Raw genomic sequence first — 14767 nt, 5'->3', positions numbered from 1 at the left:
TGACAAGAAAGGTAACAGCCTCCACAGTGCAGGAGAGTGGATGCCCTTAGTGTTCTACTGAGAAAACAGCATCACAGGTATAACCTTTACTGGGCACTACAGACTACAAGTGAAAAATGTCTGTTGTGAAAATTGTGACTTAAAATTTTAAGTTCAGGTTTGCACCTCATTGGAAACCAACTAGCACACAAACCCATAGGAAACCTGGCTTCATCACTTCTTTTTCTTTTGGTCCTACTTGTTTTGTGATCAGCCAGCTGGTTAACATCCCTGGAAAAGAGCCGTCCATGTGGAAATTAGTGCAATGTTTATGTGAATATCAAAGGCATTTCATTAATGTAGTTCTTGTAGTTGGAACCAAGCTCATGCAGAATCAAAGCATTAGGATTCTCTTTGTTTTGCCTTTATGGTAGTTTTGGAGAATTAATATCTTCTCATGCTGTAATCTTCTGCACTGTTATAGGCCAGGAAGGAAACAAAACTTTTTGGATGGCTGGTTGACATTATGTGCTTTTCTTGCTGCTTATTGGTTTGTTGTCTTACTGCTCGATGACTGGTGTATCACGTGATGGACTCCAGGCCTTCAGGTCTTACAGAACTTCCATTCTAGGAGCACTTAGTGAATTACATTAGGTACATGGTGCTGGCGTAGTGAATTTTACTTTATTTGGCTGCAGGGATGGATTACATCAGGGAATTTTTCAGCAGTCCTGAGTATATCCCTTTCTTATTGATAGGGCAGCCAGTTTTTAACTGGTTTTATAGAAGGACTTTTGCAGATGTGGGGGTTTTTTTAGCCACCGCTTCCTTTCCCAGCTGACTTCCCATGGCAAAGAATTGACGTCAGAACTCAATACGACAAGGGGCACTGTGGGGATAGAAATGTGATTCAAGCCCTATTTTTCTAGATTCGATAAGTGCATAAATGTTTTTATCCCAAACAGATATTATAAAGAAAATAATAATAAACTTAATTATGTTGATCACAAAGGGATTAAATGACATCTCAGACTTGCCAACTAAGTCTGTGACGTAGCTGTGAGTTAAACTCCAGATTTCTGCATCTCAGCATAGTGTTTTAATGACCAGATCCTACAATTATTTTATGAGGGAAGTGTGTGCCAGATTGGCTTTAGTATCATATGTGGACTAGAAAGTAGATTTTTTTTCTTACTAAACACTATCTATCAAATAAAATTTTGGTGGAACTTAATGCCCAAGTATATTTGAGATTTATAGCAAATAATGTATGAGTTTCTCCTACCTTTAGTCTTCCAATGTATTTTAAGTTTGTTCATTGCTGGAGCAAATCGGTCCCATGTCAGAGTTGAAAGCTGTTCTACCTGTCTGTTTCATGTGAGGTGGGAAAAGATCCCTGGGGCCAGTTTAAGAGAACCAATTTAATTTAATGTGTGTACTAATCTGAATTTGAAATAACTCTCACAAGCTTTATTTTTTTTTATTAATTTTTTTTAAGTGCACAACTTCACACATCCACATAGTTCTTAGTGAAATGTCCATTTGTTTCCCATTGATCAGATCACAGTAAGCAAAGTATAAATAAAGTTCACGGCATAGAGGAAAGTTAGTGACATTATAAATTAGAAGCCTTGGATAGAAATGCTAACAATTTTCACTTACAGTATTGTCATTGAACCCAATTTGAATTTTTAGTCACAACAAATAGTAAAAAAAAAAGCCTTTGCTGAAGAGGGTGGCAGCCAGTCTTGCAGATTTTGGGCACCTTCCTGGTAAGAGATGAGTGCTTCATCCTGTATATAAATATCACTGTAATTTGTAAAGTCTGTTGAGCAAGAAGACTATGTTTTCAGACCTGAAATGACATCTGGAGTTAAATTGTTTCCAGCATCTTTCCTATTTTATTGAAGCTGTTTAATTTACTTTAAAGTCCTTTGGGAAGAGGACATCTCCAAAGCTTTTTTTTCTCTGCCAGTATCCAGTAGAAGTGCCCCTCCCTGCTCTGGATGCATTCATTGCTCTGTATCCCCCATATGCATATGATGCAGAAGAGGAGTTCTAGAGATGGCAGTATGTTGAGTCTTGGGAATCCTGACCCAGTGACCCCACCAAAAGCGGTGTATCTTTAAGCATGAAACTTCATGTTAGCTTTACTGTGTCTTTCTATGCTATGGAGAGTCTATCAACATAGATTTAACTCTGCATATAATTATAAAGAAAGAATCAAGATCCTGGTCTCCACTTTCATTCTGATACTTTCAAAGACTGTATTCACGTGGTAAAAGGTTGCCACCAACCAAATTGGCACCAAGTTCAGTTAGATTGTTTTTCATTGAGGACACAAAGCTCTGTCAGAGTTGTATGGTGGAACAGCTCTGTGAGCTGAGTTTTTTGGAAGGGAAATGAAGGATAAACAGCACTTTGGGGATATATTTTGGCCTAAAAAAAAAAAAAGTTTAAAAAAATACACCCCCCCACTCCCCCAAAACAAACAAACAAAAAACCCCAAAACCAACCCCCCACCAAACTAATTGTTTTGGGAGACTAGAATAAATAAGGACATTCTTTAGATTTTTTGTTAAAACAGCTTCTAGTAGAGAGGACCAAGAATTGCTCAAAATAAATTTTAAAATTCCTAAAGTAGCATATAAACTAAGAGTCAAACCTTCAGGGTAATTTATTAGTTCTGTCTTGTAGCTAGTTCATGGACCATTGTGCAGTTGAGGTGTGTGATGTAGATGATGCCACCAGGGATGCTCTTGCCTTTCCTACCTACTCCTTGTCGACATCTGAGTGCCGCTTTCTTTTCTGGGCTAACGGCTAGGTATCTGTGTCTACATTTCAGGTAAGTTAATGTGTATTATACATGTCCCTAAAAAGTTAGCAATTCTTCATTTTCAGGCTTGGACTAAAAAGTTGGTAGCTAACCCTGCTAGAGATGAAGTAGAACTGGTGCCATCAAAACAGCCAGTGGGATGATGCAGACAGTGGTTCTTATTCCAACTCACATATAGCTTGATTTGCTGTGGAGATAAAGATAGTATTTGGTGCCAAATTAAGTAGGTTTTGTGACTTGTTAATGCTTGTTTATTCCTTTTCACAAAAGATATGCATGGGCCCTCAAATATGGATCCTTTCTAGGTCTTCATTTATACTCAGCAAAAAAAGGCAGGGCTGGAGCTAGAATTAAGGGGGAATTAAAAGATAAATTCCGATCAAACCAGACTTAAAACCAAAACCAGAAAAGCTCTGCACTGAAGTTGTGAAAAGTACTGTTTCCCTTGTTAAGACTTTTCTAGCTTCTATAAACACAAATCTACCCAGCTTGTGGTTTCTCTGTAGCTTCTGTCATTGCAGCTTCACCCTTGGGTAAACTGCAAGGCAAAGTCTCTCAAAGGGACCATCCAACTTACTAGTAAAACTAGTTGTACCATAAAGTTTCTTTTAAAATAAAGGCCTTTCAAATTAATCCTGGAATGGGTGACGATTTTCTTAAGTGGTCTCTTAATGAAATACATTTCCTATAATAATTCTGGGTTTCATCCAGACTCATAAGATTTTAATTCATTGGAAATATAGTTTTGACTTCTTCAGACAGTGGATGTGACCTTTAGTGAATTTTGTGCTTTTATGAAGCTCATGCTTCCCTGCTCTCTTCTGTCATCTATTAATTCGAGGTCTTTAATTTGTTATAAATTTTACTCTGAAATGATGTATGTCAGTGATAATACTACAGTGTAAAGGAGTGTTGGCAGCAAACAATAAGAAATGTCAAGGAAAGGGCAGAAGTGAGGAAGGGATTTTAACATACTGGTATCATGCTATGTCCTCTTTTTGATAAGCTGTAATGACAGTGGCTGTCAAAGCTGTCAGAGTACTGAAGGACCCTTCTTGCGACATATCTCTATTATTGACAGGCAAGCAAAAGTATCTGCATGTGCCTATACACGCATATGTGGAGGTATAGGGTTTGATCTCTCTCACTCTGGATCAGAAGAAAAGATGAAATATTAAGCAATACTTTGATTTTCATTTGTAATTATTGTATTTCCATAAAGTCTTTGGTGCTCCATCCACGGTCATTTCTTCCACACCTGTGGTGTAATACTAGGGAACTCATGTAATTTTAGATAATTTATGGATATCTGTTTTGTATATATCATGTAAACATATGTGTTATAATCTATACTTATGATATATGTTTTAGTCCAGAGGGATTTTAATAAACTGTTATGCTTTCTAAGAGAGGGATGAAAAGAACCTTTGCTTTCAATGTCTTTCCAGAACTGCTGCAGTACAATGTTCAAATTCAGATATTATCAGGTTTCTAACAACATCTAACAACTGGTGAGTTTTAGCATGGAAGCATGCCCCAGCTTCACAAGACTCTCATTAATTGAGATATTGAAATAGAAGTGAGTACTCATAATGTAATTGTATTTGGGATGAGGCCTTTGGGCAATTGAGATAAATGCGTGATGGAATTGTTATCAAAATCTTGAATTTTTTGATTGGGTGGATTTGCCAGTTCCCTACTATATCTACACCCCACCTTTTAGTGAGTCAGTGTCCTTTGCTCTCTCATTTTGGGGATAATACTAAAATGTTCTCTGCTGACATAACTCCATGGAAATGAGAGAATTTGCAGGAACAGTTGTGTCTTTTATTTGTCAGTAATGTCAGTGAAATGCTTGCTAATCTTGGACTTAAGCTTGTAGTCACTATGTGAGTTTAACTTCTGTATGTGCCAACATAAGTTTTGGCAGAGTTAAGGTAGATCTGAGAACCACATAAGCAGCATATGAGTACAGATTTGTGGACCGTGAGATGAAAGCACCTGGCCTGTGGGCAGAAATACTACTTTAACTTTAAAAATAACTACAAGGAAAGAAGCAAACGGAACATAGAGCTATTTGCCATTCTGGTGACTCCAGTGGTGTACAATTTCTTATTTTTTTTTAAATGTTTCATTAGAAATAGGTCTGATATGATAGGTTATCCACTCTTCTTACAGGTTGAGAACAGTATACATACAACTTGGCAGCAACAGTATTCAGGTTAACTGGTACAAACCCCTCTGAAGCATTCTGTTTGATGGCTGATCAGTCATTTAATTTCCAGCACCTTGTATGAACCTTGTATGAATGGGTTCAGTTTTTTCCAGTGACTGCTGTGGCCTTTCCATTGTATCCTGGAGCCCTAGCCATAAAACTGCTGTGAAGGAAACCTCGAAGCTAAAGTATAACAGTGATACTGCTCATCTGGGTTGCAAAAGTGGCATCTTTAGCTCTCAAATTACCAAATAGTTCTTAGGAAAGCTGGAAATTTTTCCTCTAACCCTTTGGAAATATCTCCCCTAAATCAGCTCTCTATTAATTCTGCTGTTTGATAGCTTCTGAAATGGTGTTTCAGAGTATATTTTCAAATGGGAATTTTTCTGTCTCCCCCCATCCCCCTCTCTCCTCAGTTTTTCCAGATGCTCTAACATAAGTTTTGAGGAAGAGCCTGTAGGACTGGATGGCAGGATTTATAGACTAGAATGCATGAGAGATTATGCTGTAGCTAAAACTTGTGTGATCAAAGATACTTCTTGCGTTTACAATGGTGGTTTGCCAGGTCCTTTGGGAAGTACAATTCCTATTTTTGTGCCAAAGAATGACTTCAACTCTTGTAAGCCAGAGGAAATACAAATGCAGAGAATCACAGTGAGACTCTTTGTGCAAGAGAGTGACTTAACAGTTGTTTATTATACCTGTTTTCTTTTTTTTTTTTTTTTTAAATTAGAAACAGGATTTCATTCTGTGATGGTTTCCCTGCACATTTCTTTATCTTTCTGGACTGTCATTTGGCCAGCTGCCCTCCAGAGTAGAATCACTCAGAGTGTGAAGTGCTGAGTGCAAGCTTCACATTGCAGTAACCTGGAGGGCACAGGGAATGGAGAGAGTTCCTCCTCATCTCCTTTTCGATAAGGTAAGACTGGACTGGCAGAGCAAGGATTCCTGCTGCTTATTCTGTTAGCTTAGCCAGCCATCTTCTGCCTGCTGAAACACAAACAGCTGCTGTACATCCAGGGTATTCATACTCCTGCTGCTGCTTAACACTACTGCGTGCTATGCAAAAGCTTGAAGAAGTGTTTAGGGTCCCTTCATTTAGCCCTCCTTCCTGCGTTTACATGACCTGCATATGTAGAGATGAAGGTCCCTGCGTTAAGCATGCGAAGGGTTTGGGGCCTTGCTAACCATTAGGAGTGGGAGACGTGTAAGGATATGGTTGATGCTTTGCTGCCTAGTTCAGAATGTTGTTAAATCCCAAATCTGCAGTCCGAAGGCTTGGCTGGAGTGCATTTTACTTTTCTTTATATGCAGCTGTACATATCTGATGAAACTGAATAGTACAAATGTTTCTTGGCATTGCAGAGACTGCTGGAGCAGAAGGGTTTTGTCCATGGATTCTGGCCTTGCTACTGCTGTTGATGTAGGTGCTGTAAAAAAGGAACAGGTCCTGTAAGCATAGTGGTCTAGAAAGATATTTTACAAACAAAGATCTAAAACAATGTTGACATAAGTAGATAATTTTAGAGGTGGTAACTAAAGTAGGTTTAGCAAGAAACTGAAAGTATCAGATAAAAAGGGTGTTTGGTGAACTAAGGACGTGTATTGGAGATGATGAGTCAAAAGGGATCACCTGTCATTTGGAGTGCAGCTTCTGAATCCTAGAGATGGCATGATTTTTATTTACATGCAACTTAACATAGAATCCTCTTTCTTTTGAGAGTCCATTCAAAGATCTTTGGTTTCGTTCTAAAATTTTGGTTTATGTTTGAGGGGACAGTGGATACCTTATTGATTATAAATCTATTTGCAATCACTAACACATGGCACAGCTCTTGAGAGGCCATATCAAACATGAAAGCTTTAGAAGGCCAAGTAAATAGCTTTTAACCATGAACTTCAGTGTCCCTTGCTCCCAGAAACCTTCAGTTGGTATTTCTTCTGTGGTATGTAGCAACTGTGCTGATACCTAAAGTCTTGATCCTTAGACCTGTGAAGTCAGTGGCCCAGCTCTCAGGGGCATCAGTGTTGTAGGTAGGATCAGGGCCTGAAATAGCAATTCCCTGCTTTTACTGGAGGTGTCATCATGTCAGCCTGTGCTACAGGGCAAAACGTGGGCATCCTCAACGTGATTCTTAGTTGCTAAATAAAAGAAGAAGGACTGGCTTTCTGTTTTGTGTTTGGTTTGTGTTTATTGAAATCAGTACTGTAAGCTTGCAGTTTGGAAAAGTAACACTTTGGTTCCTTTTAGGAATGGAAAACATCTATCTGAATCCATCATTTAGACTTTATTTAACAAACATTTCTTTCTCCCTCCACCTTTTTTTGTTTTGTTGTCACAGATGGTACCAGGCTAAGGATGAAGAAGAAATGGTAAGTTATTGAGTAGTCAGCCTGGGGCAGGTTAGTGAATTAAAATGCAAGTGAAAAAAAAAAAAAGTTACACCAACACTTTCTACATTATTAAAATAACAGGTTTTATTGGGCTGAATATGTCAACACTGGTGTTTGTATAAATAGCTGTGCTGGAGAGAGATGAGTGGCTGCTTCTGTATTCCCATATTCTATTCATTAACTCATTACAGCTTAACATGGCTTTTGTTACGGTGCTGCTTGCAGTATTTTGATATGGCGTATGGGGGAAAATGGGCAAACACAAACACTCAGAGAAAGTGTCCTTAACACTCAGCTAATGCAGCCATAGCAGAAGGAGAAAGAAGAGTGTTTGCAGCCTCTTTTGCAGTTTATGACATAATTTGTTAAAGAAACAAGATTTTCTTGCTCCCTGTCTGATACATAGGCCAGATAAATGAGAGAGATAATAGCTCATTGTTTCCTGCTCTTTGAATGACATTTCTCTATTTTCTAAAGCCTCAGTGGAGTGAACTTAACACAGTGGGCTTTGTTGAAACAAAAGCACTTGTGCCCTATGTCACCAAGAGAGCTACAGTGGAAATGCTAATTTGATAGCAATGAAAGTGTTTGACATGGAGGGAATGGGCTAAGTATGAGATCCTCAAGCATCAGCTATTTACCACCTTTGGTTTTCTGTCCTGGGTGAACAGTCTGTTTCACAAGAACATCAATTTTTGTGCCTTGTCATTTCACCAATTGCATCATGCAGGCAGATTTCAAATGCCTTAAGAGTAACCATAGTAACTGCAGGTCATTTAAATAAGCTGAAAGAAAAGGAATTCCCTCCCTTGTAAAACCCTTCAGTCAAACAGCCTCCAAAGGTACAGCAAGATTCAGATTCTCCCCTGCTGCAAACTGGCACTGCTCCACTGGGTTTTAGTAAGGTTCTATGGATTTGCACAGGTTGATCTGGTTCTAAAAGTATCTACAGAGCAAATCAGTGTATGTGGGTGTAACTTCCATGGGAGGACAAAGCTGTGACTGCTGGCACAAGGATAGATTTGTGTCTTTGTGTATGTGCCAGCCTGTCTGCTCAGGCAAGCACGGATGTGCCCGCTCATTTTCTTCTCCGCTCCTGAAAAGTGTCATGTTTGCTATCTGACACAGGACTACTATTGCTGTTGTGCTCTTATTAGTAGAGCTATATCAAAGCCTCTGATTTTAACCTTGATGGGGTTTCTCTAGTCAATTTAGGATGGATTATAAATCTAATCTTAAATTTTCTGAACCAGAATTTTAATGCAATTGGGTAGGCCCAATTCGAAGTGCAACATGATACACTTGGCTATTGTTTAATATCACAATGTCATCCATGCAAGAAAGCAAGCAATAAGTCAGGTTTGAGCTGTCTTTTTGTTGTGACAATGAGAAAAATCTAAATTTTCCTTTCATTCCTAACCTAAACTTACTCTTACCTACAGCTCTTATATTTCGCCTGTTCCCCTTGTTTATTAAACTGAAAATCAGGGTCCTGTATTGTTATGGAGGCCCTGAATGTTTTGTTGAGAAGATTTATCTATCCATTCACTTATTGATTCATTGAACAATTCTCCTAGATTCGTGCTTACATTGATTTCAGTGAAACATAGTGCTGGTGATTCTAAATGTCAGTGATTCTTGTATTTTCTTCTGTAGGGATCTCTTCGTCTTTACTCTGAGTTTATTATGGAACAGAATAAATGTGTTTAATTTAGATTAATCATTTAATTGTTAACTTTTCTGAAAAAGACAAGGACTAAGCTAGGTAAAATTCAAGTAAGCAATTGTTCCTAACTCCTAAGCTGAATGTGCCAATGAAGCGGCTAAGTACTGACTGGAGATTTTGGTGTCTGTGCCGATTGTTAAGAAAACTGCTTTATCTGCAAGAATACTTTAATTGTCTTGTTTGGCGTATCAGTGAGAATTAAAAACTAGGCTAAATTTTGAGTCTATTTATAGATTTGATAGCAAAGAATATCTTTCAACATCTTTCATTCAAGGCTAGTATTTTAAATCTTGGTGACTCTAAGTTATTAGACTTACAAAAACCAATTTGCTAATAAGGAGTGATTAAGAAACAGATTTAAGTACTGGCTACTAGAAGCTTATCGTTTGGCCTTATAACATTATCATTTTCTGTTCTTTGGAGGCATTCAAGCACTTTTTGAGGGGCTCATGCTTAAAGCTTGTTACAATATCCATACTGAAATACATGCATTCTCGTCCTTTGTTGGCCTAACCTGGAGACAAGGCGGATGTTGACTGAATTGTTTATCAGTCTCTTTCCTTTGAATTTGATAACCACCAAAACCGTATGCATTTTTGTTTTGCATCGTTCTTTCCCAAAATTCTTCTAATGAATGTTTCTCTAAACACCTTCCATAATCAGACTTTCAGATTTCCTGTCTATGTTCCTCTAGTCGAGCAGTCTTCACCAACTAACTCTTTTCTAGAGGGCTGTCATCAGCCCATAGTACCTTCTTGCAACAATAGGATTTCTGCTAGCTCTTTGACTTTAGTGCAACTGCAGAGATCAATAGTCTCTGTGTGGCCATGTGCTGAACAGGCATGTTTTGGAGTCATCCCAGGAAGAAGGGTGTAAAGCTCCCTGACCTTGTGTAGACAGGGAAGGAAGTGAAGGTGACATTTATACCTCCTGGCAAGGAAGTGGGAATAAAAAGAGAAAGGTAATATATCTTTGGAACATCTTTATCAACAGTTACAGAAAATCTGAATTTGGGTCTTATTTTTCCTGTGTTAAATAATATTGTCATCTTTCTAGCTGTGTAGAGGTAGTATTTCTCTCCCCTTTGCACTTCAAAAGTTTGCTCAGTCTGTGGTCAAGTTCTCTTTTTAGGTCCTTTGTTGTTCCATGTATTAGAATTTTGCATTGTGTTAACTTTTATCTATAACTTACTTGGAAAAAAATTTATTTCTATAGTTTCAAATTTTCAATGGTGAAATATTACCAGCAGCACCTATTGAAATCAATCATTTTGCATTCTATCCTCTGTTTTATAACAATATAGAGATGGAATAATTCATCTTTTAGTAGGATACTTAAGCATAATTATTCAGTGCCGAGTCCCCCGCCTCCCCGATTAACATTAATATTATCTAAAACCTCTCTGTTTCAGTGATTTGAATTAATCTTGGGAAAAACTGAAGTAAAATACCAGATCTGAACTTGGGTACAGCTTCTCTGGAATCTACAAATCCTGATCCACAGCCATTGGTCTCAACAGATAGTGTTTTACTGCCTTCAGTGGATTTTGGAGCAGGCAAAGAGAAGGTAGCAAAGTGCTATTTGGCAGTGGGGGGAGTCTGCAGTTAGTTATAACCTGGACTGTTGTATAAGCAGTGAAGATTTTAGGGATTAGAAAGAGATTTCATTGTTTTGAGAAGTAGAGAGAAAGTAACATTTTCTCTGCTATATTTCATAGAAGGATATCTCATAGGATCATGACAATTTGAGAGCTGAGGTGATCTTGAACTGTTTCATGCAACATTTAAAGAATTTAAATCAATCTCTAGTTTCTTCCCCCTGAAGTATGACTTATGTTTCTGACTAATAACTACAACCAAGTACTACTACTCTGGACTACTGGAGGCCGGCCAGTTGTGGAGCCAAAACATTAGATGAAGAACTTCTTGAAGAAAAAAATATTTATACAATGGATAGCAATATAGATAAACCATGCACATTTTGATAGAGAAATAAAACCACACATTTACACTTCCAGTCTCTGATTTTTTACAGCAGTGATTTACAACCCTATTAACACTTGGCAATCCAAGGTCTGGAGAATATATCAAGCCATCTGCTTGTGCCCCTCTAGGGCTGCTTGTAGCTGTGATGCTGTGTTGCAAATACATCACTGCAGCTCACATGCTGGAAATCTTGTTGCATATCTTGAGTCTTGGATCCTTTTTTTCTTCTTTTTTGTTTTTCTTCTGTTGCCTGCAGGATGGTGGCAGATGTGCAGGATACACATGTGGGTTTTTGTGCAATCGGCTATGCTGTAAATAGTTGAAATTACAATCTGTGATATTTTTGGCTATTTTTGGTATATAGCATGATAAAATGGGGAAGGGGCTTTTGATGAAAAGCTGACATGCACTATCAACAAGATAAAATCTTTCTTAGAGAAGAGAAATGCTATTTTCCCTAAATAGTTTTTGAGCTAATTGTCTTGCTAATTCTCTTGATAACATATTCCTCTCTTACTGGCATCGTACTTAGATACTACACAAACTAATTGGAGGCTTAACTGACTTCAGGCTGAATTCTTTAGTATGGATACTATGCATGCTACTCCACAGCAAATGTAAGTTCAGATATGCCCTACCACTGAAAGTCTATCCACTTTTTAATTTTTTTCCTCCTCTGGCAACTCTGAGGACTAATGCTGTTCTTCAGTGAGCATCTTCAGAAAAGAAGATAAAGATGGATTGCAATGAGTGTTGGTCACATGCAGGGTTGCAAATCAAGTCTTCGTTCTTACCACACTTCCACAAACTGGTGAGATGTGTTATCATTGGGATTAACTTTTCCCATGCTTGCTCTGTGCCAAGGAGCACACTATTGTGAAAAACCTGAGAAACACCCTTTTCAGACACGGTGTAGTTACTGGTGAAGATGCGGTTGCCAAGTGGTATTGCTGCAGTTCCCAAGTGGGCAACACTGCTGGCATTGTTGATGCCTTCTGTTTTAAGCTACGTGTCATTACTCCTTTTGTCTCCAAACTGTAGAGAGTAGGTTAAATGGGAGAAACACTCAGGAGGTGACTGAGGTCAGCAATGCTATAGTAATAAAAGAGAGAAATGGGCAGATGATATAAACCTCTGTTTTCTGGTCAGTAATGTGACATACCATGTAATCTAGCTGCTTTTAATTGTTCGTTATGTTGGAAAGGTTTACGGTAACAGACAAAAAGACAGCATCTTGGAGCATAGATTGTGAAGCCATTCTGAACTGTGGAGTGTGCAGGAATTTGCTCTTCTTTTTGCCTATTTGTGATTCTCCGCTTAATGAAGATTTGGTCTGTAGTGTCCCAAATGTATCTTGTGTTACTATCATTACTCATTCATAATCAACTGTATAAATAAATACCTGGCAAGGAGAATATTCCTTGAAGGGCTATGGACAAGAGCAGGAAATTTCTTTTGGGATGATCCTTGTTATGTCTTATGTATGCCTAAAATTACTTGAAAATAAAAATTGTTGGAAGTGGAGAGAGAATTGCAGTGGCAATAACTGGATCTGTTCAAGGTTGAACAGTGGATGATTTTTGAAAGTGGATTTTAGTTTTAGGGGTAGTTTCCAATGCATACGTGACACACTATTTATACTTCTAAAACTGGAAGGCAATTGTACGTTTGTCAATTGTGCGTACAATCTGAGATCCCATAGTGAAACTTGTCACATTTGTATGGGCTTTTATGTGGCAGGAAGGTTTGAATTCAAGTCGCATCTCTTTCAGATGTAGATGCTGTGTTCATGTCAGAGATATAATGCATTTGAAAGGGTTATGCTGACAGAGATTCACTTAGTGTTTGTGTGCTGAAACTCTGGATGTTGCTGAGGTTTACTCTGGTTTTATGCAAAAATCTTCAGACTAGATCTGCCAGGCTAAACTGTTCAGTTTTGGATACTGAACTCAGTGGTTCTTGTTCTCTGTCAGAAAACTACTCTGTTCTGTTCCCTCTCAATGTCTTGTTCTATAAATGTGTCAGTGAAGCTATGGACATAGTCTGTTAAATAAGGAAGGAGTGGCTTTCATAGAATCCATCTGTTTTCAGGAATGCAGATACTGGATAGGAAAAGAAGGGTAATGATGAAGAAGGGGCCAGGAAGAGACTTGGAACCAGACCCTCAGGAGCCCTTGCAACAAGGACAGCCAGCCCAGCTTTCTAAACTTGCTTCTGAAAAGAGATTGGATGGAGAAACCATGCAGGATTTCAGCTGCCTGTGTGGAATCAGTGCTGGTGGGATGGCTAGTCCTGCAGGGAAGCACCATCTCCCTGCAGAGATGCTCCACAACCCTATGTGGTCTGTTATTTCAGTGGGGAGCTTGAATAGAAGTAAGCATTTAGATGCAGCTCAGAATCATTCCCCACATCTGTGTGCTTGCTTTGGCACACACGGCAACATGCTGACCATAATCCTGTATTAGTGATATTGCCAACCATTCCCCACAGCAACAGACACTGATGTTGCAACTAGAAGATTATGACCTCTGAGGAGATCTGGCAGGAGAGAAAAGGCTAGATTAACAGGGCAGGTAGATGAGGAGAGAGGACATTTTTTATTAAAGCCTACACTTTTATCTAAATTTTATTGGTTCTTTCACACAAGAGTTAACAACAAACTTAGAAAAGCTTTCATAAAATTGTTTTTTATTTATTTTTGCAAGTCTGGTCATGGAATATATATATATATATATATATAAAAATCTCACTCCCCCCTCCTCCCCAAACAGGTTCATCCCTCTGGGCTTTCTTCTGTATTAAAACAATTTTTCTTCCATGGATTCATGGGGCTCCTTACTTTGTTTATTCGATGTATAAACAAATGCTCTATTTGAGGGCCAGGTGGTAAGGAATATGTAGGAATCACAGCAGTCTGCATTTGGGTGGGGTGGATGAGCGATCCACAAGACTTCTTTCATATAAACTCTATGTTCCAAGTTAACTAAATGTCAGAACAGCTGCATTGAGGTACGTTGCTATTTGCTGGGGAAATGCTGTCCATTTATATAATATAGTATTGTAACTGTAAAGATGATATATTTTATATATGGCTTTATATTTATATGTGCATTTTCGCATGTACCTCCCTTCAAAATCCTCTCATTTCCAGTCCAGTAGTTTAATCTGATCAATACTTCCTCAAATGTTGCAGGTCAGGAAAGGTATGTTATACGTATTGCTCTCCAGAAATTAAATTTGTACTCACTGCATCCGTGACATGTCTGCAGAACCCCTCTGAATAACTCTGCTTCTTTACCAGTGTAATTGAGAGAAGGATTTGACTACCTATGGGATTTTTTTTAAGCTTCTGAGGGAGTAAGTATCAGTTCTTATTGAAGAGCAATGGCCATAGGGTGCTTAATTTTCTTAAACTGATCAAAAAAAAATCTTAACCCAGTGTGAATATTAACATTTGGGTAGGAAATAAGAGTGAGTTTGTAATCCTCAGTAAAAGAGATTTGATTCAAAGCTTAGCAAAGGGAGGGGAAAAAAAAAAGAATAACATACTTGATAGAAATTGGTAAAATTTTGTGGACTTCAGTGGAGCTGCAGTGGTTTATACCCTCAGTCATTTGGCTTAGTAAGTTTAG

The 14767-nt window shown here is 38.3% G+C and overlaps 1 protein-coding gene across 12 annotated transcripts in view; it reads left to right on the top strand.

Annotated features, from left to right (window-relative positions):
• Positions 1-14767, top strand: part of BRSK2 (BR serine/threonine kinase 2) — a 330006-nt gene that overhangs the window by 61782 nt on the left and 253457 nt on the right. The window contains exon 2 of one of the 12 annotated variants that reach the window (XM_054825942.1): positions 7373-7403. The exons of the other annotated variants lie outside the window; for them this stretch is intronic. The gene's annotated coding sequence lies outside the window, so the exon portion shown is untranslated. The remainder of the gene's footprint in view (positions 1-7372; positions 7404-14767) is intronic. 12 annotated transcript variants of the gene reach the window in all.

This window comes from Grus americana, chromosome 5 (genome assembly GCF_028858705.1).
Source record: "Grus americana isolate bGruAme1 chromosome 5, bGruAme1.mat, whole genome shotgun sequence".
Classification (NCBI taxonomy): Eukaryota; Metazoa; Chordata; class Aves; order Gruiformes; family Gruidae; genus Grus; species Grus americana.
The sequence above is the reverse complement of the archived record's forward strand: the minus strand, read 5'-3'. Positions and strand labels throughout refer to the sequence as shown.